At 45.3% G+C, this 22,557-nt stretch overlaps 1 long non-coding RNA gene across 2 annotated transcripts; it reads right to left on the reverse strand.

The window, feature by feature from the left end:
• Positions 1-654: 654 nt before the first annotated feature.
• On the reverse strand, positions 655-22,450 carry LOC135362534 (uncharacterized). 2 transcript variants are annotated; one of them, XR_010407356.1, is made up of 4 exons: positions 22,334-22,450; positions 21,802-21,873; positions 15,645-15,802; positions 655-943 (listed from the first exon to the last, which is right to left on the reverse strand). It is a non-coding gene; the product is annotated as an uncharacterized LOC135362534 (long non-coding RNA). The 2 variants fall into 2 exon arrangements; XR_010407355.1 differs by having other exon boundaries at positions 655-3,178.
• Between the last annotated feature and the right edge of the window lie 107 nt (positions 22,451-22,557).

The following is a 22,557-nucleotide window of genomic DNA, read 5'->3' on the forward strand; positions in this document are numbered from 1 at the left end:
GACAGCAGAACCCAGATATTTCTTTCTAACAAACTAAAGAACCGCACAAATGTATTTTTTTAAATGTTTACACATCTATATGCATAGTGTTTATGCTCCCTTGTGGGACTTAGCACGTTAGGGTTTACAATGAAGGCTTTTTGGATCTTTGCCTATTCTTTGTAACTAAGCCATTAGTTCCATGAGGGCAGGAGCCCACATATCTCTCTCCATACACCCACAGGTTCACACAGCACCAGGCACATGCATGGCTGGCATTCAATGATGTGAGTACTTTGGTTGGCCAACTAAACAAACATGTGAATGCTGGGTCCATGAAATCATATACTTGCCATTTCAGAGTTGTTGGTGGTTGCAGTGGCCCCAAGATGAGAAATACCCTAAGATATGACTCACCAATACCTCTCAAATACAGTGGGTCCTGATCTCCCTGCAGATGGCTAAGCTTACTCCCGGCCAAAAGCTGGTCATTCTCACTTATTTGTGAGTTCCATCATACCCCCATAGAATAGGCCAACATTCAGGAAGCCTGTGGCTACAGAATACATATGGCGAGATCATCACCCCACTATAAAACTCCTGACTGCCACAGTTGCTGAAGAGTGTTGATACATGAGGACCCATAGAAGGCTGGTCATATTTTTGAGTAACTGATGACAGAAAGAAAGGTCTCGAAAAGCAGCTTCCTGGGAGCACCCCCATCTTAACGAAATGAGCTGCCTTGTGCTTCTCCCTGACCCTTGGTTTTGGGTCAAGACTGGAGATGAAAGGTGATGAGAAGAACAGCCAGGACGTGACAGTCTCTGTTTCTCTGCAGCTGTGGGTCTTCAAGCTAGCCAAGTCCTGGCCAACCTTAAACATGCTCATCAAGATCATCGGGAACTCGGTGGGAGCGCTGGGGAACCTCACCATCATCCTGGCCATCATTGTCTTTGTCTTCGCTCTGGTGGGCAAGCAGATACATGGGGATAATTACTGGGACAACCGGCATAATATCTCCGCGCCCAGGGAAGAACGGCCATGCTGGCACATGCACGACCTCTTCCACTCCTTCCTCATCATCTTCCAGATCCTGTGTGGAGAGTGGACTGAGAACACGTGGGCCTGCATGGAAGTTGGCCAGAAACCCATATGCCTCATCCTTTTCTTGACAGTGATGCTGCTGGGGGACCTGGTGGTAAGTGCTGAGCCCCCCTGGGGGCACTGTCTTGGGGGCCATGGAGGAGACTTATGGGTTATCCTAAAAAGCTTTGAGGTTGCACATTTTTATGCCCCCATCATACCTCCCAGACTGTAATTCTTCAAACTTTGCAAAGTCATGTGGGGCTGTTCTAAGAACTGTCCCATGGGAGGTAACTTGACTTGCTGGTGTGAGCACATAGGAGAGGGGTGGAAAGACCTGTTTAGAATCCCAGTTCTACCACTAGTAAGGCTGGAAGACCCAGCACAAGAGACAATCTCCTCCAGCTTTAATTTCCTTACAATCAAGAAAATAGTGCTTACTCAGAGGCTTACCCAGGGAATGAGATTACAGGAGATGACACAGGCAAATTGCCTAGTGCAGTGTCTAGGCCACAACAGGAACTCAGTAACTGTTAGCTGTTAGTCGTTGAAGAAAAATTTCCTTCCCCACTCTAGGGGTTCTCAGAAGATAGTTTTCTCTAGTGCTGTGAGAGCTGACTGCTTTCTCTAAGATACACAGGTCCTAGCTAAGAGCAGGAGGGTGGGCACTATGGGACAAGATGAAAGAGAGAAGCTGGGTCATGGACCACATCCAATGCCACAATGTCAATAACAAAAGCCACTTCCACATTTGGGGGAGCCCCATTTGGCCCCAGCACCCCTTCTCTATCCTAGTTGGCCCCTTGCCCTCAGCTTACCCCCACCCACTGTGGTTCTAGGCACCCTTGCTGCACCAGCACTGGCTACTGGAGGGGGACATATGGACCCTCAGAAGTCCCTTTCTTACTGCCCTGAAAGTCAACCAGCTTGGATTATTTTCCTGTAAGAGTTTTACAGACACAAGATAGCTAAACCAGGAGAAATGAAACAACAAATCCAGACTTTTTAGTCTTTCCCACCTGGGGCATGGAGCCACAGATGCCTTCCCCCCCATTCCTGAGTTAGGGGGTTGGCTGAAGATCCTTTCTTCCAGGCTGAGGTCAGCAGGCCTGCAGAGCTACAGGGGCCCCGAACCCTCAGGCAGGAAGTTTCCCTTCCTGAGCACTTTTACAGCCCTCGGGTAGTTTCCTCTTCACAACCACTCCAAAAGGGAGGGAGTCCCCACTTCCAGCTCATGGGGGAAGAACATGAAGTTGGAAACAGCAAGGAGATTGCCCAGGATCCCAGAGTGAGGAAAAGAACCCAGGGCTTTGGCAGATGACAGTGGCCTCAGGGCAGACCCATAAGTGTTCCTCTCCCTTATCCCTGAACGTCCCTTGGTTTGGCAGGGGTGATCCCTCTCTATGACAGAAAATGTGCTTCCAAGCCTTGTTCACATGAGGCAGGTCACCTGGGACATCTGCAAGACTCCCTTCAGTGGCTTTCAAAATGTCCATTCCCCCAAGAGGGAAAGCATGTTGGGTGGGCAGGGAGAGGCCCAGGTGTGGCTGTCCTGCCCTCTGGCTGCCAACCTGGCAGACTATGGAGGGACTCAGCTCGTCATTGGTGGAGCCATCTTTGCTTCCACTCCTTCTCTCCAGGTGCTCAACCTGTTCTCACCCTGCTGCTGAACTCCTTCAGTGCCGACAACCTTGTAGCTCCAGATGAAGACGGACAGGTGAACAACCTGCAGGTTGCCCTGGCATGGATCCAGCATTTGGCTATCGTACCAGGAAGGCCATTTGCAGCTTCTTCACCAGGACTTGCCTGCTGCCCTGGCCCAAGACAGAACCCCAGCTGGTGATGAAACTCCCCCTCTCCAGCTCCAAAGCTGAGAACCACATTGCTGCTGATACAGCTGTGGGGAGCCCCAGAGGGCTTCCAGTGTCCAGAGGCCCCAGGGACGACCACAATGACTTCATCACCAATCCTAACATATGGGTCTCTCTGTCCATTGCCGAAGGCAAATCTGACCCCGATGAACTGGAGGAGGATGGTGAGGAGGATGCTCGGAGCTCCCAGCAGGAAGTGATCCCTCAAGGGCCGGTGAGAGTCCTCACATGGGACAGGCTCAGGGCTGGAGTGACAGGGGCAGAAGGGAAATTAGAATAAGGAGGTTTTCCAACATCAGGACTGGCACAGCCTGGATGAGCCCCGGGCAAGCCAAGCATAGGAGCACTTGATGTCAGGAAGCAAATACCATGCCTAGCTTTCTGGAGGACATGGCATTTGAGCAGGGCCTGGAAACAAAGGGTCAGAATTCCCCAGGCAAGCAGAGAGCAGGGGCAGCACCTTAGTCCCAGGCCACTTTGACGTTCTTGGGATTGTCTTTCACACAACTGCCCCGCTTATTTCACCCAACTCGGGCTCTGTGCCTGAGATGCTAACAAGACTCCTCTAAGAACAGATGTTGTCCAAGAGCGAGATTTATCTGATCTTCATCAGAAGCCTAGGGAGTCCTGCTCATTATGTGACTCATTTATCCAGCCTTTCCCAAAAAAGGATGTCACAGGGAAATGACACTTCTGCACAATATGGGAAGGCAGGGGTCCCTGTGGGGTCTGGAGACAGGCAGGGCTGATGGCCAGGCCACTAAGTGGCCTCAGACGGCTGTGCTTTGAGTCCGTAGCTCTACCACAGCCTTCTTCCCCTGCAGCTGTCACTTCTCATGTGTTCCAGCAGCTGCTATTATCAGCTGCCATATTTTACACGCATATTTTACATGTGTGGGTGACAGCCGAGGGCAGGGCGTCACCATCCCCGGAATAAAGGACATGAACTCTGTGACGACTTTCTCCACTCAGAGGCATTTTCAGTTACTTTTGGGTTCTTGGGGGACTTCAGATGGCCAAGTTTGCCACCTCTCTGACCTCTGGAAAAGTAATAATGGTCATGGCTAACATCTATTAAGCCAAGCACTTCATGCCAAGTGTTGTACAAGCATTCACCTATTTAGTCATCAAAAGCACTGAATAAAGTAGATTTTGCCTTCTCAATTTTGCAGGTGGGAAAAATGGAGATCAGGTTGAATTTATTTGCATAAAGCCACATAGCTTGTAAGGAATGGAGTCGAGAGTTAAACAGACGTGGTTAGAGAGCTCCGGGCTCACTTCTTACAAGCGTGTGTGTATGGATGCATGTACGTATGCTGCAGAGATTAGGTCCTTAGCTCTGGCAGACTATGAGGTGCAAGATGTCTTCAAACTGAGAAGCAGTCAGCTGAGGGTGGGCACAGGAGCCCAGATGGGACCCTCGCTCACTAGCAGGAGCAGCTGCAGCAACTCAGGAGGTGTAAGGGCCACCTGGCAGCCAGGAGCCCAGGCTCTGGAATGTCTTCTGAGGATCTGGCTTCCCACGTGGGTGAGAAGTGGAAAGATGAGGCTGCTGCCCAGGCCCCTGCATAGGTAGGTATGTGAGCTTCCAGGAGAGGCTGAACAGCCTTCCAGACCCTGACCGGTGTGATGGTAGGGGCTGGTGGATGGGGTGGCTCGGGAAGTGGTATTTCAGACGGGAGTCGCCCACATAACCTAACGTCTCATGGTGACTAGTGTTCAGGTCCGTCCTAACCTCCGGGCTGTTCAGCACAATTTCAGTGGAAAGAAGGGGGTTCCTCAAGATGGCGGGGTAGGGGGTGATGAGGACGAGATCCTCCACCTCTCTGAGTCTCCTTGTCTTCATCTCTAAAACTGAATGGTAATGCCTACTTGGTAGGACTCTTTTGAAGCTTATACGAAATGCTGCTTGTCCAGTGTTTCATTCCTGCCTGAGATGGAATAAGTGCCAAGAAAATGACAGCCAAGAAACAAGAGAACAAAAGACAATGCGAGGAGAAAGTGTGTTTCTGAGGGGAAAGATGGCAGAGGAGTAGGGGACCCTATTTCAACTGGTCCCCAGAATTGAGCTGGATATCTACCAGACCACTCTGAGCACCCACGAAACCAGCCTGAGATGTGAGAAGATCTGGATCTCTACAAACAGAATATCGCAGGCGGTTGGTTTTGAGGTACGAAGCGGAGAGCCGTGATCCTGCGGGCAGATATTGGAGGATAAACGGCGGCGGGAGGGTGCCTGGCTGTGGGGATCCTACACTGCCAGTGAGGGACAGCCTCGCACGCTGCGGACAGGGCACAGGCTCGCAGACCAGTAGCAGTGGGGAAAGGACTTTAGGGCAGCCCCCGGGGTGGAAAAACCAGACTGGAGGGGTCGCGTGCACGCGAACCGCAGGCCTCCCTGGACAGAAACCGGAGCGATGGTCGCGCGCACGCGAACTGCAGCCTCCGAGATGGAAACCTGGTGCGCCTGGGTCGCGCCAGTGAACTGCAACCCCCAGGGTGGAAACCCTGAGAGGCAAGCGGCGGAGTTGCGCACATGCGAACTGGGAGCGGCTGGCGGTTTTAGAAGCACAAAGGGCAGAGACGTGCCCTGACCTGAAGGCAGGACTGGGAGCGCTGCGGAGGGGCGCACAACCCAGGACGCTGCAGTTTATAGCAGCACAGACAGAAACGGAGACGGTGTGGCCTGGAGAGCTCACTGAAGAACAGACTGCGGTCTCTCTGCTCTGAGGCAGAGGGTTGGAAATGGTCTCTTCTGCTCTGACTCGCGGAAGAGACGCGGAAAGCCGCCAGGGAAAGGTGCCAGAGAACAAAAGCCCCAAAGACTGATTCCCACTGAGCCCATCCCCCGCCACAGGGGGCAGGGCAACTCTGCCCAACAGGGTTGCCTGAGTAACAGCGCGGCAGGCCCCTCCCGCAGAAGACACGCTGGGAAAACAAGAGGCCAGCAACCCTAAGGTCCCAAGAAAACAGGTGTATCCTGCTTGGGTTCTGGTCAATAATTTCAAGTCTATACATTCCCTCAAACACCCATCAACAGAATGACTAGGAGGAGGAGCCCCCAAAACAGAAAAGACTCAGAGATTATGACTTATGCTGCAGATTTACAAATGGATGCAGATATAACCAAGATGTCGGAGATGGAATTCAGGCTAGCCATTGTGAAGACAATGGCTAGAATGGAGAAATCAATTAATGGCAACATAGAGTCTCTAAGGGCAGAAATAAAAGGGGAATTGGCAGAACTTAAAAATGCTATCAATGAGATCCAATCCAATCTAGATAATCTAACAGCTAGGGTAACTGAGACAGAAGAGAGAATAGGCGATCTGGAAGACAGTGTAATAGATAAAAAGGGAAAAGATGAGGCCAGGGAAAAACAACTCAGAATCCATGAAAATAGTATCAGAGAAATAAGTGACACCATGAGGCGTTCCAATGTCAGAATCATTGGAATCCCGGAGGGAGTGGAGAGAGAGAGAGGGCTAGAAGATGTATTTGAGCAAATCGTAGCTGAGAACTTCCCTAATGTGGGGAATGAAACAAACATTCGAGTCCTAGAAGCAGAGAGGACCCCTCCCAAGATCAAGGAAAACAGGCCAACACCCCGGCATATAATAGTAAAACTTGCAAATCTTAGAACCAAGGAAACCATCTTAAGGGCAGTTAGGGGGAAGAGATTCCTTACGTACAGAGGGAGGAACACCAGAATAACGTCAGACCTATCCACAGAGACCTGGCCAGCCAGAAAGGCCTGGCAAGACATATTCAGGGTACTAAATGAGAAGAACATGCAGCCAAGAATACTTTATCCGGCAAGGCTTTCATTTAGAATGGATGGAGAGATGCAGAGCTTCCACGACTGGCAGAAGTTGAAAGAATATGTGACCACTAAGCCGGCCCTGCAAGAAATATTAAGGGGGGTTCTATAAAAGGAGAAAGACCCCAAGAGTGATCTACAACAGAAATTTACAGGGACAATCTATAAAAACAACGTCTTCACAAGCAACATGATGACAATTAATTCATATCTTTCAATAATCACTCTCAACGTGAATGGCCTAAATGCTCCCAGAAAATGGCACAGGGCTGCAGATTGATAAAAAGACAGGACCCATCCATATGCTGTCTACAAGAGACTCATTTTGAACCTAAAGATACATCCAGACTGAAAGTGAAGGGATAGAGATCTATCTTCCACGCCAGCGGACCTCAAAAGAAAGCTGGGGTAGCAATTCTTATATTAGACAAATTAGATTTTAAACTAAAGTCTGTAATAAGAGACACAGAAGGACACTATATCATTCTCTTTTTTTTTAAGATTTTTATTTATTTATTTGACAGAGAGAGAGAGACAGCGAGAGCAGGAACACAAGCAGGGGGAGTGGGAGAGGGAGAAGCAGGCTTCCTGCTGAGCAGGGAGCCCAATGTGGGACTCGATCCCAGGACCCTGGATCATGACCTGAGCCGAAGGCAGACGCTTAACGACTGAGCCACCCAGGCGCCCCCACTATATCATTCTTAAAGGGTCTATCCAACAAGAAGATCTAACAATTGTAAATATCTATGCCCCCAACATGGGAGCAGCCATCTACATAAGCCAACTGTTAATCAAAATAAAGAGTCATATTGATAACAATACGTTAATTGTAGGAGACCTCAATACTCCACTCTCAGCAATGGACAGATCATCTAAGCAGAAAATCAACAAGGAAACAAGAGCTTTGAATGATACATTGGACCAGATGGACCTCATAGATATTTACAGAACATTCCACACTAAAACAGCAGAATACTCATTCTTCTCGAGCGCACATGGAACTTTCTCCAGAATAGACCATATACTGGGTCACAAATCAGGTCTCAACCGATACCAAAAGATTGAGATTATTCCCTGCATATTCTCAGACCACAATGCTCTAAAACTGGAACTCAATCACAAGAAAAATTTGGCAGAAATTCAAACACTTGGAAGCTAAAGAGCACTCTGCTCAAGAATGTTTGGGTCAACCAAGAAATCAAAGAAGAACTTAAACAATTCATGGAAATCAATGAGAACGAAAACACATCGGTCCAAACCTATGGGATACTACAAAGGTGGTCCTAAGGGGGAAATACATAGCCATCCAAGCCTCACTCAAAAAAATAGAAAAATCCTGAATTCACCAACTAACTCTACACCTTAAAGAACTAGAGAAAAAGGGGCGCCTGGGTGGCTCAGTCGTTAAGCGTCTGCCTTCGGCTCGGGTCATGATCCCAGGGTCCTGGGATCGAGCCCCGCATCGGGCTCCCTGCTCGGCGGGAGGCCTGCTTCTCCCTCTCCCACTCCCCCTGCTTGTGTTCCCTCTCTCGCTGTGTCTCTCTGTCTCAAATAAATAAATAAAATCTTTAAAAAAAAAAAAAGAACTAGAGAAAAAGCAACAAATGACGCCTAAGCCACGCATTAGAAGAGAAATAATTAAAATTAGAGCAGAAATCAATGAATTAGAAACCAGAAACACAGTAGATCAGATCAACGAAACTAGAAGTTGGTTCTTTGAAAGAATTAATAAGATTGATAAACCACTGGCCAGACTTATCCAAAAGAAGAGAGAAAGGACCCAAATTAATAAAATTATGAATGAAAGGGGAGAGATCACAACCAACACCAAGGAAATAGAAACAATTATTAGAAATTACTATCAACAACTATATGCCAATAAACTGAGCAATCTGGATGAAATGGAGGCCTTCCTGGAAACCTATAAGCTGCCAAGACTGAAACAGGAAGACATTGACAACCTGAATAGGCCAGTAACCAGTAACGAGATTGAAGCAGTGATCAAAAACCTCCCAAAAACCAAGAGTCCAGGGCCTGACGGATTCCCTGGGGAATCCTACCAAACATTCAAAGAAGAAATAATACCTATTCTGCTGAAGCTGTTTCAAAAAATAGAAATAGAAGGAAAACTTCCAAGCTCATTCTATGAGGCCAGCATTACCTTAATCCCCAAACCAGGCAAAGACCCCATCAAAAAGGAGAATTTCAGACCGATATCCCTGATGAATATGGATTCCAAAATCCTCAACAAAATCCTAGCTAATAGGATCCACAATACATTAAAAGGATCATCCACCACGACCAAGTGGGATTTATCCCCGGGATGCAAGGGTGGTTCAACATTCGCAAATCAATCAATGTGATAGAACACATTAATGAGAGGAGGGAGAAGAACCATATGGTCCTCTCAATTGATGCAGAAAAAGCATTTGACAAAATACAACGTCCTTTCCTGATTAAAACTCTCCAGAGTATAGGGATAGAGGGAACATTCCTCAAGCTCATAAAATCCATCTATGAAAAACCCACAGCGAATATCATCCTCAATGGGAAAAAGCTGAGAGCCTTTCCCTTAAGATCAGGAACACGTCAAGGGTGCCCACTCTCACCACTGTTGTTCAACATAGTACTAGAAGTCCTAGCAACAGCAATCAGACAACAAAAAGAAATAAAAGGTATTCAAATTGGCAAAGAAGAAGTCAAACTCTCTCTTTTCGCAGACGACATCCACCCCCAAATTACTAGAACTCATCCAGCAATTCAGTAATGTGGCAGGATACAAAATTAATGCACAGAAATCAGTTGCTTTCTTTTACACTAACAACGCAACCGTAGAAAGAGAAATTAAAGAAACGATTCCATTTACAATAGCACCAAAAACCATAAGATACCTCAGAATAAACCTAACCAAAGAGGTAAAGGATCTATACTCTAGGAACTACAAAACACTCATGAAAGAAATTGAAGAAGACACAAAAAGATGGAAAAATATTCCATGCTCATGGATCGGAAGAATAAACATTGTTAAAATGTCTATGCTACCCAGAGCAATCTATACCTTCAATGCCATCCTGATCAAAATTCCAATGACATTTTTCAAAGTGCTGGAACAAACAATCCTAAAATTTGTATGGAATCAGAAAAGACCCCGAATCGCCAAGGAGATGTTGAAAAAGAAAAACAAAGCTGGGGGCATCACGCTGCCCGATTTCAAGCTATACTACAAAGCAGTGATCACCAAGACAGCATGGTACTGGCACAAAAACAGACACATAGATCAATGGAACAGAATAGAGAACCCAGATATGGACCCTCAACTCTATGGTCAAATAATCTTTGACAAAGCAGGAAAAAACATGCAATGGAAAAAAAGACAGTCTCTTCAATAAATGGTGCTGGGAAAATTGGACAGCCACATGCAGAAGAATGAAACTCGACCATTCTCTAACACCATTCACAAAGATAAACTCAAAGTGGATGAAAGACCTCAATGTGAGACAGGAAGCCATCAAAATCCTAGAGGAGAACATAGGCAGTAACCTCTTTGACATCGGCCACAGCAACTTCTTTCAAGATACATCTCCAAAAGCTAGTGAAACAAGAGCAAAAATGAACTTTTGGGACTGCATCAAGATAAAAAGCTTCTGCACAGCAAAGGAAACAGTCAACAAAACAAAGAGGCAACCCACAGAATGGGAGAAGATATTTGCAAATGACATTACAGATAAAGGGCTGGTATCCAAAATCTATAAAGAACTTCTCAAACTCAACACCCAAAAAACAAATAATCAAGTCAAAAAGTGGGCAGAAGAGATGAACAGACACGTCTCTGAAGAAGACATACAAATGGCTAACAGACACATGAAATAATGTTCATCATCATTAGCCATCAGGGAAATCCAAATCAAAACCACACTGAGATACCACCTTACACCAGTTAGAATGGCCAAAATGGACAGGGAAAGAAACAACAAATGTTGGAGAGGTTGTGGAGAAAGGGGAACCCTCTTACACTGTTGGTGGGAATGCAAATTGGTACAGCCACTTTGGAAAACAGTGTGAGGTTCCTCAAAAATTTAAAAATAGAGCTACCCTATGACCCAACAATTGCACTACTGGGTATTTACCCCAAAGACACAGATGTAGTGAAAAGAAGGGCCATAGCACCCCAATGTTCATAGCAGCAATGTCTGCAATAGCCAAACTGTGGAAAGAGCCGAGATGCCCTTCAACAGATGAATGGATAAAGAAAATGTGGTCCATATATACAATGGAATATTACTCAGCCATCAGAAAAGATGAATACCCAACTTTTACATCAACATGGATGGGACTGGAAGAGAATATGCTAAGTGAAATAAGTCAAGCAGAGAAAGTCAATTATCATATGGTTTCACTTATTTGTGGAACATAAGGAATAACATGGAGGACATTAAGAGAAGGAAGGGAAAAATGGGCAGGGGGAATTGGAGGGAGAGATGAACCATGAGAGACTACGGACCTGAGAAACAAACAGGGTTCTAGAGGGGAGCGGGGAGGGGGGATTGGTCAGCCCGGTGATGGGTATTAAGGAGGGCATGTACTGCATGGAGCACTGGGTGTTATACGAAAACAATGGATCGTGGATCACTACATCAAAAACTAATGATGTATTGTATGGTGACTAACATAATAAAATTTAAAAAAAAACAAAAACAAAAAACGCTAGACACAGAGGTATCAGCTAGCCCGGAAGTTCTGCTCCTCAGTTTCTACCCAACAGAAATGAAAACACAGAAACTTTGTATATAAATGGGTATCGCAGCATTCCTGGTCATCCCTCTAAGTGGAAGCAAGCCAAGTGCCCACCTACTGATGAGTTGGTAGTCTGTGCTCTATCCACGCAGTGGAATCCAACAATAACATAGAACAAATTTCAGAAACATGCTACCATGTGGATGAACGTGGAAAGTACATGAAATGAAAGAAGCAGTCACAAAATATCACCTATTGTACGATGCCCTCTGTCTCAAGTGCCCAGGGGCAGATCTATAGAGAGAAAGTAAATTAGTGTTTGCCTGGAGCAGGAGTGTGCAGGCAACATGGAGGGTGAACCCCAAGGTACAGGGTCTCTGTTGGGGGTGATGAAATTGTTCTAAATTTCGATTTGAGATGGATATACTAAATATACTAAAATATATTATATATAAAAATATATATGTAAAATATGTAAAATAAAATATACTAAAATAGCATATACTGAATATACTAAAAACCAAGGAATTGTAAACTTTAACTGGTGAATTCTATGGCATATGAATTCTCTCTCTCTCTCCATATGCCTACCATATATTTAAAGAATCAGCACTCGATTCTGAATGATTCTCAGGACCACTTTACCATTGACATCAAGTTTGTGAGTGTTCAAATATCACTGAGAAGCTCACGTTGGCCTGGCACCGAAACAAACTCCAGATGCACTAAAGAGTTGATGGGAACCATGGAACCATGACAATTTGGAAGACAATCCGGGTCCTCGCTGGGCGCCTGGACGGGAGGCGGAGACGCCGCAGAGCGACAGGTTTGACCACACCATTTTAGCAAAGGAAATTCAGGGACAGACAACAGAACAGAGAAACCATGGGACCCAAGTCGGGTCAGACGTTACATCCCTGATGTATTCAGAGCTCTCACCTATCACCCCCAGGACGCTAAGCCCCACGAGAAACAGCGCCGTGTACACTCACAGGCATCTGATGGCACAGTAGGGATGAAAGGCTTGCAGACCGAATGCTAGTGAGATGTATTCTCACCTAACAAATCAGGCAAGATGGAGATGTGGAAGCAGAAAGGCCATGAGACCCACATCCTGGTCCCCAGGGCATGACGTGTCAATGAGTTTCAGCTTCTCCAAGCACAAAACACTCATGTCCTTTGAGCAAGAGTCTGCTTCTGGCATTTTCTCCCAAGGAGAGAATGAGAGAGGTTGTAAGGGATTTGCAACACTGTTCACAGAGGCTTTATTTAGGACGGCAAGGCCTTACACCCATGTCCGTGCCAGTATCTCCCGCCCAGGTGAAACAGGAGGGGGAACCCCAAGGGTGGTTTCCGAAGGTTCCCTGCCACCTGGACCCAGCCCACATCTGGTACCATATAATAAAATCTAAAAAAAAAAATTCCAAACACATTTTTCACAGACATAAGGCAAAGAATCTTTAATATTTGTATGGAACCACAAAAGACTCTGAATAGCAATCTTTTTTTTTTTTTATGTTATGTTAGTCACCATACAATACATCATTAGTTTTTGATGTAGTGATCCACGATCCACTGTTTTCGTATAACACCGAGTGCTCCATGCAGTACGTGCCCTCCTTAATACCCATCACTGGGCTAACCAATCCCCCCTCCCCTCTAAAACCCTCAGTTTGTTTCTTAGAGTCCATAGTCTGTCATGGTTCATCTCTCCCTCTGATTCCCCCCCCCTTCATTTTTCCCTTCCTTCTCCTAATGTCCTCCATGCTATTCCTTATGTTCCACAAATAAGTGAAACCGTATAATTGACTTTCTCTGCTTGACTTATTTCACTTAGCATAATCTCCTCCAGTCCCATCCATGTGGATGTAAAAGTTGGGTATTCATCCTTTCTGATGGCTGAGTAATATTCCATTGTATATATGGACCACATCTTCTTTATCCATCTGTTGAAGAGTATCTCGGCTCTTTCCACAGTTTTAGCCAAAGCAATCTTTTTTTTTTTTAAAGATTTTATTTATTTGAGGGAGAGAGAATGAAAGAGAGAGCACATGAGAGGGGGGAGGGTCAGAGGGAGAAGCAGACTCCCTGCCGAGCAGGGAGCCCAATGAGGGACTCGATCCAGGGACTCCAGGATCATGACCTGAGCCAAAGGCAGTCGCTTAACCAACTGAGCCACCCAGGCGCCCCTTAGCCAAAGCAATCTTAAAAACAAAGCTGGAGGCATCAGACTCCCCGGTCTCAAACTCTATTATAAAGCTATAGTGATCACTGGCATACTGGCATAAACACAGACACACAGATCCCCAGCCCAGAAGAAAGAGCCCAGACGGAAACCCACACCTCTATGGTCCAGTACCTTATGACCAAGGAGCCAAGAAAATACAAGGAGGAAAGAACAGTCTCTTTAATCAAGGGTGCTGGGAAAACTGGAGAGCCCCATGCAAAAGAATGAAACTGCACCACTATCTTACATTATACACAAAAATTAACTCCAAATGCATTCAAGACTTGAATATAGGACGTGAAACCCTAAAACTCTTAGCAGAAAACATATGGGAAAAGCTGCTCGACATAGGTCCTGGTAGTGATTTCTGTCGCTCATACTCCAAAAGCAAAAATAAGTAAGCACATCTACATCAAACTCAAAAGCTCCTGCACAGCAAAGAAAATCACCAAAAAAATAAATGGGCAACCTACCGCCTGGGAGAAAAGATTTGCAGATCAAAAGATCTGATAAAAGGTTAATATCCAGTATATAAAAAGAACTCCTAAAACTCAGTAACAACAAGAAAAAACAAACTGTGGCTAAAAAGTGGAAGGATTGTCCAAATGGACATTATCCAGAAAAGACATCCAGAGAGCCAACAGGTACATGAAAAGATGCTCAACATCATTAATCATCAGGGAAATGCAAATATAAACAACAATGGGATACCACCTCACACTGGTTAGAAGGGTTAGTATAAAAAAGACAAGAAATAGGGCGCCTGGGTGGCTCAGTCGTTAAGCGTCTGCCTTCGGCTCAGGTCATGATCCCAGGGTCCTGGGATCGAGTCCCACATCAGGCTCTCTGCTTGGCAGGAAGCCTGCTTCTCCCTCTCCCACTCCCCTTGCTTGTGTTCCTGCTCTCGCTATCTCTCTCTCTGTCAAATAAATAAATAAAAAAAATCTTTAAAAAAAAAAAAAAAAGACAAGAAATAACAAATGTTAGCAAAGATGTGGGGGAACAGAAACCCTGGTACACTGTTCGTGGGAATGTAAGTAGGTGCATCCACTGTGGAAAATAGTATGCAGGCTCCTCAAAACATTAAAACTAGAACAACCCTACAATCCAGCAATTTCTCTTCTGGCCATTTATCCAAAGAAAACAAAAACACCTATTTGAAAAGATATCTGAACCCCCATGCTCACTGCAGCATTATTCCTAACAGCTAAGATAGGAGGACAACCTACGTGTCCATGGAGGGATGAATCGATAAGGAAGATGTGGTGTATGTAGACACTGCAATACTCTTTAGCCATAACAAAAAACGAAATCTTTCTTTTTTGCAACAACATGGTTGGACCCTGAGGGCACAAAGCTAAGTGAAAGAAGTCAAAGACAAATACTCTATGACATCACTTTTATATGGAATCTAAGAAACAAAAAAACTGAGCTTAAAGATACAGCGATCAGATTGGTGATTGACGGGCAGGGGGATGAGAGTGAAATGGGTGTCAGGAGTCAAAAGGTACAAACTTACAGGTATAAAATAAGTAAGTCACAGGATGTAACGTACAACATGGCAACTATAGTTAATAACACTGTACTGCAAGCTTCAGTGATCCTAAGGAAAAGGTCTTGTAAAACAATCCAAGACAAAACTGGATTTAAACAGATAAGCCATACACCATTGTTCAGGGGACTCAGAAAGTGCAGGGACCTGCCAAAATCTGTATGGGAAGCTGCCCTCCTGCTCCTCGCAGAGGCTAAAGGAGAGCTTTGTACACTGGTGAGTGCGTGCACAGAACAGCATGTAAAGTGCTGGGCTCCTCTCTACCCAGAGCAGTGGGCACTGCATCCCGCTTAGGGGTACAGGAAGAAGCAGGGAGTTGCTGGGAGATGCTGAAGAAGTTGAGGAAGAACAATGCAGGGTGTATGGAAAGTACCTTACCGGTTTTCCAAATCCCTGGGCATGTTCCATCGTGTAGGTGTCTTTTGAGATGCTACCAAAGGTCGCCGCTGCGGTCTACTCAGGCTCTTGCGGCTGGGCAGCCAACTTCTTTAACTCACTGGCAACCTCTGAGTCATCACTGTCTCTTGACTGTCATTCTAGGGGGAGAGGAGCACATAAAATGGGTCTCATTTCTCTCAGTTGGGATGGTCTGTCAGCTCTTGATCTGAATCACTAACCACCACCGTTACATCTGTGCCCATAAAGCACTGCGAGTGAATAAAGACTACGGCGGTAACAGAAATAGAGAATACTTATCCCTCTGAATTCCTCTGGGTTAGGCCCTATTCTAAGCTGTAAGGTGCAGAGTCAAGCAGAGAGGCATGAGGGTTTCGGATACGCCCCAATCATGGAGAGGTTGGAAGCACAGGGTTTGGAGCTGCAAAGACAAGGGCTTGAAATCTGGTTCCAAGCATTATCTGCGTCTCTAAGACTCAGAGGCCTATCAGGATCCTAGCCCACGGAGATGTGCAAACTGATAAAGGGTGTAGAATGCTTAGGCCAGTGCCAGGCACAGAGCAGCTCCTCAGTTAACTCACGATGATAATCATGAGGGTGACAATCACGTTGGTGTTCCTTCCCCGGTGCGTGTGATAACAATAACCAATACTTCTATGATATTAATCCCAAACGCTGGTACTGTGCTTATCCCGTGCCAGGAACTGGGGTTTACATTGACACTGGAAATGGGTTCCATTTACTAATTCATTAAATCCTCAAAACAACCCTATATAGGTACTATTTGCAGGTCCATCTCTCAGATGAGAATTTTGAGGCACGGAGATTACCTATCTTGCTCAAGGTCACGCAGCTGGAAGTGCCATAAGAGGAATGACAACCTGTACCATGAACCGGTATAGACAAAGCCCGTTACCTACGTTAAATCTGCACCATAACCCTAAGGTTTTGCTGTTCTGCCCACTTTACAGATGGAGAGACTGAAGCTCAGGCCCAGGGCGGAGGCCGAACTCACCTGGCCTCCCCGATGGGAGGAAGCAGGACTTGGCACTCCGCCTCAGGCTCGGCCTCCGGGTCCTGGGCTGCCCCCTCCGTCCCCTGCGGACGCCGCATTGCAGAGCACCTCCTCCTGGAAGCCACAGCTTGCCAGGGTTCCAAGGACGCCGCTGCCGCCGCTGCCCCCACTGATGCACAGTGAACTCGCTGCCGATGCTGCCGCCGCAGCCCCCACTGCCGCCCACGGCCGCGACTAGCGCCCCTCGCTGCTGCTGCTCCTGCCGCCCGCTGCCGCCCGCAGCCTCGGCCTCCGCCGCCCCCTAACGCCGCACCTACCGCCACTGCCGCCTGCTGACGCCCGCCGCCGCCGCCGCCGCTTCCTGCCGCCCCTGCCCGCCCCGGCCGCCTGCCGCCTGCCTGCAGCACCCGCCTGCCGCCGCCCAAGGCGGACGCTCCACCGACTGAGCCACCCAGGCTCCCCTCTGCCTTTTAGATAGTGTGGTTAGTCCACGGACTTTAATTATTGGAATGGCTTGCTTCGTGTCTACTTTCTATTTGTTACGTCTTTGTCCCTTGCTCCTTTGCTTCACCTTTTATACCTTCTTTTGGATTAATCAAGTAATTTTTAGGACTCAATTTTATCTCATTTGTTGGTTTTTTAAGTATACCTCTTGTGTGGCTTTTTTTTTTTTTTTAGCAATTGTATTATCATATGCATTTTTAGTTTATCACAATACCTTAAATTAATATTATACTACTTTACAGAAAACAAACTTATATTACAGTGTAATTCCATTTACTCCCCTTTGTGCTATTATTGCCATTTATTTTATTTCTTCATATGTTATAAGCCCTATAATACTTTATTATGTTTTTGCCTTAAACAATTTATAGATTTTTTTTTTTAAGATTTTATTTATTTGGGCGCCTGGGTGGCTCAGTTGGTTAAGCAACTGCCTTCAGCTCAGGTCATGATCCCAGGGTCCTGGGATCGAGTCCCGCATCGGGCTCCCTGCTCTGCGGGGAGCGTGCTTCTCCCTCTCCCACTCCCCCTGCTTGTGTTCCCTCTCTCGCTGTGTCTCTCTCTGTCAAATAAATAAATAAAATCTTTAAAAAAAAAAAAAGATTTTATTTATTCATTTGACAGAGAGTGAAAGCGAGAGAGATCACAAAAGGAGAGGAAGAAGCAGACCCGCCTCTGGGCAGAGAGCCGATGCAGGACTCGAACCCAGGACCCTGGGATCAGGACCTGAGCCGAAGGCAGGTGCTTAACTGACTGAGCCACCCAGGCGCCCCCTAGATTTTAAAAAACTTAAGAAGTATAGTATTTGGCATGTACTCACAAGTTTACCCTTTAGTAATGTCCATTCCTTCCTGAAGACCTGGATTTTTATCTGAGATAATTTTCCTTCAGCCAAAGAAATTCATTGGCATCTGAATATTGCTTTTAATGAATTCTCTCAGGTTTTGATTTTCTGAAATATCTCAATATGTATTGCTTTTCACTTTTAAATATGTTTTGGTGAACACAGGACTCTTGGTTGAGGGGTTTATTTTTATAGCACTGAAGATTGAATCGTCTTCCTGGCTGCCATTGTTTCTGATGAGAAGTCATCTGTAATTCTTTTTACTATTTCCCTAATGGACTGTCTGTTGTTATTTTTGCTTTCCATCCTTTGTTTTCAGTAGTTTGACTAGATGTGATCTCCTCTGTGTTTACCCTCTCTGGAGTTCGCTAAGTTTTTTGGATTTCAGGGTTGATGTCTTTCCTCAATTTGGTAAAAATATGGCTGCTATCTGTTCAGATAATTCTTCTGCTCCATTCTTTCCTCTCCTTCTAAGACTCCAATTACATATGCATCAGATCAGTGATTCTCAAAGTGAAATGTGGTATAGGGATTCTGGAATTCTTAAAGACCCTTTTAGGAGATCCACAGGATAATTTTTTTTTTTAAGAATACTCTCATAGGTCTCCAATGTAGTTTTCTAGAATCTATATGATGTGTGATATCACAAAAGATTGAATGCTGAAGCAGGTATGAGGATCTAGCTGTTTTCTATTACATTAAAGAGATTTGAAAAAAAAAGAATGTCAATGCCACTCTTCTCACTACCTTTGTTTTGGAAAATACAGGATTTTTATTCCATTTTTAAAATGTCATTTATATTAAAATGTTTTATGGGTTGTGTGCTCCCCAAAATTCATACACTGAGGTCTTAATGCCTGGTATGTGAGAATGTGACCTTACTTAGAGATAAGGTCTTTGCAGGGGCATTCAAATTAAAATGAAGCCAGTTAAGCATCCCACTCATGATTTCAGTTCAGTCATGATCTCAGGGTCATGGGATCGAGCCCCATGTTGGGCTCCTCATTTGGTGGGGAGACTGCTGGAGATTCTCTCTCTCCCTCACCCTCTCTCAAATAAATAAATAAATCTTTTTAAAAAATAAAATATAATGAATGAGGTCTTTAGGTTGGGCCCCAATCCAATATTACTAGTGTCCTTATAGGAAAGGGGAAATTTGGAGACACACACACACACAGAAAGCATGCCATGTGAAGATGAAGGCACGGACTGGAGTGATGCTTCTACAAGCCAAGAAATGAGAAAGATTGAAGCAAACCACCAGAAGCTATGGGAGAGTCATTGAACAGATTCTTCCTTCTAATCCTCAGAAGGAACAAGCCCTGCTGACTCCTTGATCTCAGATTTCTAGCCTCCAGAACAATGAGGTAATATATTTCTGTTGTTTAAACCACTTAGTTTATGGTATTTTGCTACAGCAGTGCTGGGAAACTAATACAATATGTATTTGGCTTATTGTTATTTTATTAATAAATGTTTCTAAAATTCCTCAGTTTTAATTTCAAACACAGTAAATATAGATAGATATGACTCACATAAGCAAAAACCCTTTAGGGTTCTCAGTAATTTTAAGAGCATAAAGGGCTCCTAAGACCAAAAAGTTGAAGAGCTATTGTGTTGGACCATGATCACACTGTCCCACAAATCTCAGATGATTTGTTCTTCTTTCTTTCTTTTTTATTCCCACTTCAGTTTTTCTCTGTATTTCAGTTAGGATAATTTCTACTGACCCATTTTCATCAATGAATTTTTCAATTTGGTTCTTTTTAAAAATCTGTTCCTCTGCTGAGGTTCTTCATCCACTTACTTGTTTGACCTATATTTTCTTGTAAATTCTTTCACATAATTATAATAGTTTTGTTAAATGCTTAGTTAATTCCTTCATCTGAGTCCCCTGTGGGTTTCTTTACATAGACATTTTTTTTTCCTTGACTATGGGTCTTACTTTCCTGCTTTTTTGCATGTCTAGTAATTTTTTATTTATTTTATATTGGCCATTGGATGATGCTGTGAAAGGATTCTGGATTCTGTTATCTTCCTTTAAAGAGTGTTGAGTTTCATTCAGGTAGGCAGTTAAGTTGTTCACAATGATCCTGTGAGATCTTGGTTTTAGGCTTTCTTAAGGTAGGTCTATTTTAGTTTTGCCCTTAGTCCTAAGACATAGTCCTTAACATTGCGCTATATCTTTACACTAAGGCCTGCACCTTCTGGGATTCCAATGGAAAGCTCCAGGTATTTAATAAATCCCTTGGTGAGAGTTACCAAACTCTGTTGAACTCTCCACTCAGCTTTTTAGCCTTCCAAATGATGCTTAGAGGAAAGCATCCTTGGCGTTGTGTGCAGTTTAGGAGTCACTCAAGAATTTAAGGGGAATTTTTATGCAGATTTTGAGGCTTATCCCTATTTGGCTATCTCCAAATTCCTGGATTTTTTCCTCTCAATTTAGAACCATTCTGAAAGCCCTGAAACTCTGGCCTCTGTATCATCAGCCCATTATCTTCTTGAGATCTATTCCTCTGTGCAAGCTTATAACTATTATTGGCAAGAGGATTAGTCTGATACAAGCTACCTGTATAGGTACTTGGAACAGGTATTTAGGTTATAACAGCAAACAATAATGTAATAAGACATTACATTAATGTCTTTAATGTGTTTGGGTCTTTAAAATCTTCCAATTTTAAGTGCTTTTTATTTTTTTTTTATTGAGGTATAACTGACAGACAATATTATATTAGTTCCAGGCACGTAACATATTAAGTTGACATTTGTACACATTGTGAGCTTTTTACTTTTAAAATGGTATATATACCCATATTTCTCTGGAACTCCACATGGCCCTGCTAATCAGCCCTCAGGATTTTACATGGATGACCCTAAGGAGTCAGAAAGTAAGCTAGGACATCTCTTTACCTAGTGAGAGTCTTACACTACCTATTCTCAATTAAATGCCTTCCACAGCTCCAGAATTCTACAGTTAGTATTAGAGTAGTAATTGTACCCTCCCATCCACTTCCTTATATTAGGCTGGACACATCCCTGTAGCTACTGTCTTATTACTTTTCAGGACTGGTAGGCAGAGATATGGGTGGACAGAGCACTCAATATATAGAGTTCCTGGGATTGTACTGATTTACATACAGTCACACAACCAGATCCATGACATCAGTATGTACACAGGGGCACAGATTCACAAAGATGCACACACTGATGAGCACTGTGGGTACACACAAACACACTGAGTGACATACAGGGGAACATATACAGCACACACACACAGTCATACCGGACCTGTGATACCCACCCAGACACAAACCAGAATTGTGAGAGAACAGCTACACACACACACAGGTTTACAGATTCACCTGCACAAGACATGTACACACTGCCACACACAGATTGAAACAAACTCACCCAGATCTGTAAGACCCAAAGAGACACAAATGCATACACAGGTTCACCCATACACAAGGACTCACACATTAACCAGCCCTGTAATGCAACAACCACTCACCACTATACTCACAGATTCACAACCAGATTTGTGAGATTCAGGTGCACACAGTCTCACACCCACCCAGGTTCCTGCCCTGGGGTTGCTATTGAACACTGTTCCTGCACTGGGCACAGCTCACTGGTATCAAGTGAGAACCTATGGCCAAGCCTACCTGGAGTCAAGGTGGGGGTCTGAAAAGTTTCCAGTCTGCACCCCCTCTGCCCCACCGCAAACTAGCTCTCAGTAGGAAGCTGTTAATGAACTTTCTTCTGGAGTTACTCACCTGGGTTCAAAGCCTGGCTCCACCTTTTCCTGGCTGTGTGACCTGGGACGCTGTGCCAAATTTTCTCCATCTCTAAAACGAAGGTAATAATAGTTACCAAACCTCACTGAGCTGTTGTGAATGTTCTGCCAGAAAATACATGTTAAGCCCTTTACACGTAGGAAACATTCCTAGCGTGTGGCTGGTGCTCAATAAATATTGGTGTCATCACTGTGTTAAAGTCAGAGCACTGGGCCAGAGCTGCGCCACGGCCCAGACCCTCCTTCCCAAGGTCCTGAGGGTGGGCAGCCACGAGGCCTGACAAATGGGCTGGAGCGCTCCCTCTTCCAGGATCCCAGGTACACGCCCACCACCTCTAGGGTCCCTAAGGCCAAAGGCCTGAGTCTTTTCGCAAAGATGAATGTGGGTCGGAGCCCACCCGACTCCACCTGAAGACATGGACGAACTGACAAGATAATTCCACGTTTCTGGGCACCGCTCTCTCGCACCCTCAATGAGACACAAACACCGCCCCACATAAACACACACTCACCGAGATAAAAGCGCCTTTTGCAGCAATGGGTGGGAAGGAGAGTGGGGCGGGGCCAGAGCCCTTGGTCGCTGGGCCGGGAACTACATTTCCCAGAAGGCTCTGCTATAAGCCCGTTTGCGTTAGGGCGCAAAGGCTGCTCCGGGACCCTGATGCCCTCTGGGAAATGGAGTCCGCGCCAGCGCGACGCAAAGACTACCGGAAGTTGTAGTTCGCGCCCGTCCGCG

Source organism: Mirounga angustirostris, unplaced genomic scaffold, assembly GCF_029215605.1.
Source record: "Mirounga angustirostris isolate CCGP_5_RB_7025 unplaced genomic scaffold, mMirAng1.0.hap1 SCAF_14, whole genome shotgun sequence".
In the NCBI taxonomy this organism is placed as follows: domain Eukaryota; kingdom Metazoa; phylum Chordata; class Mammalia; order Carnivora; family Phocidae; genus Mirounga; species Mirounga angustirostris.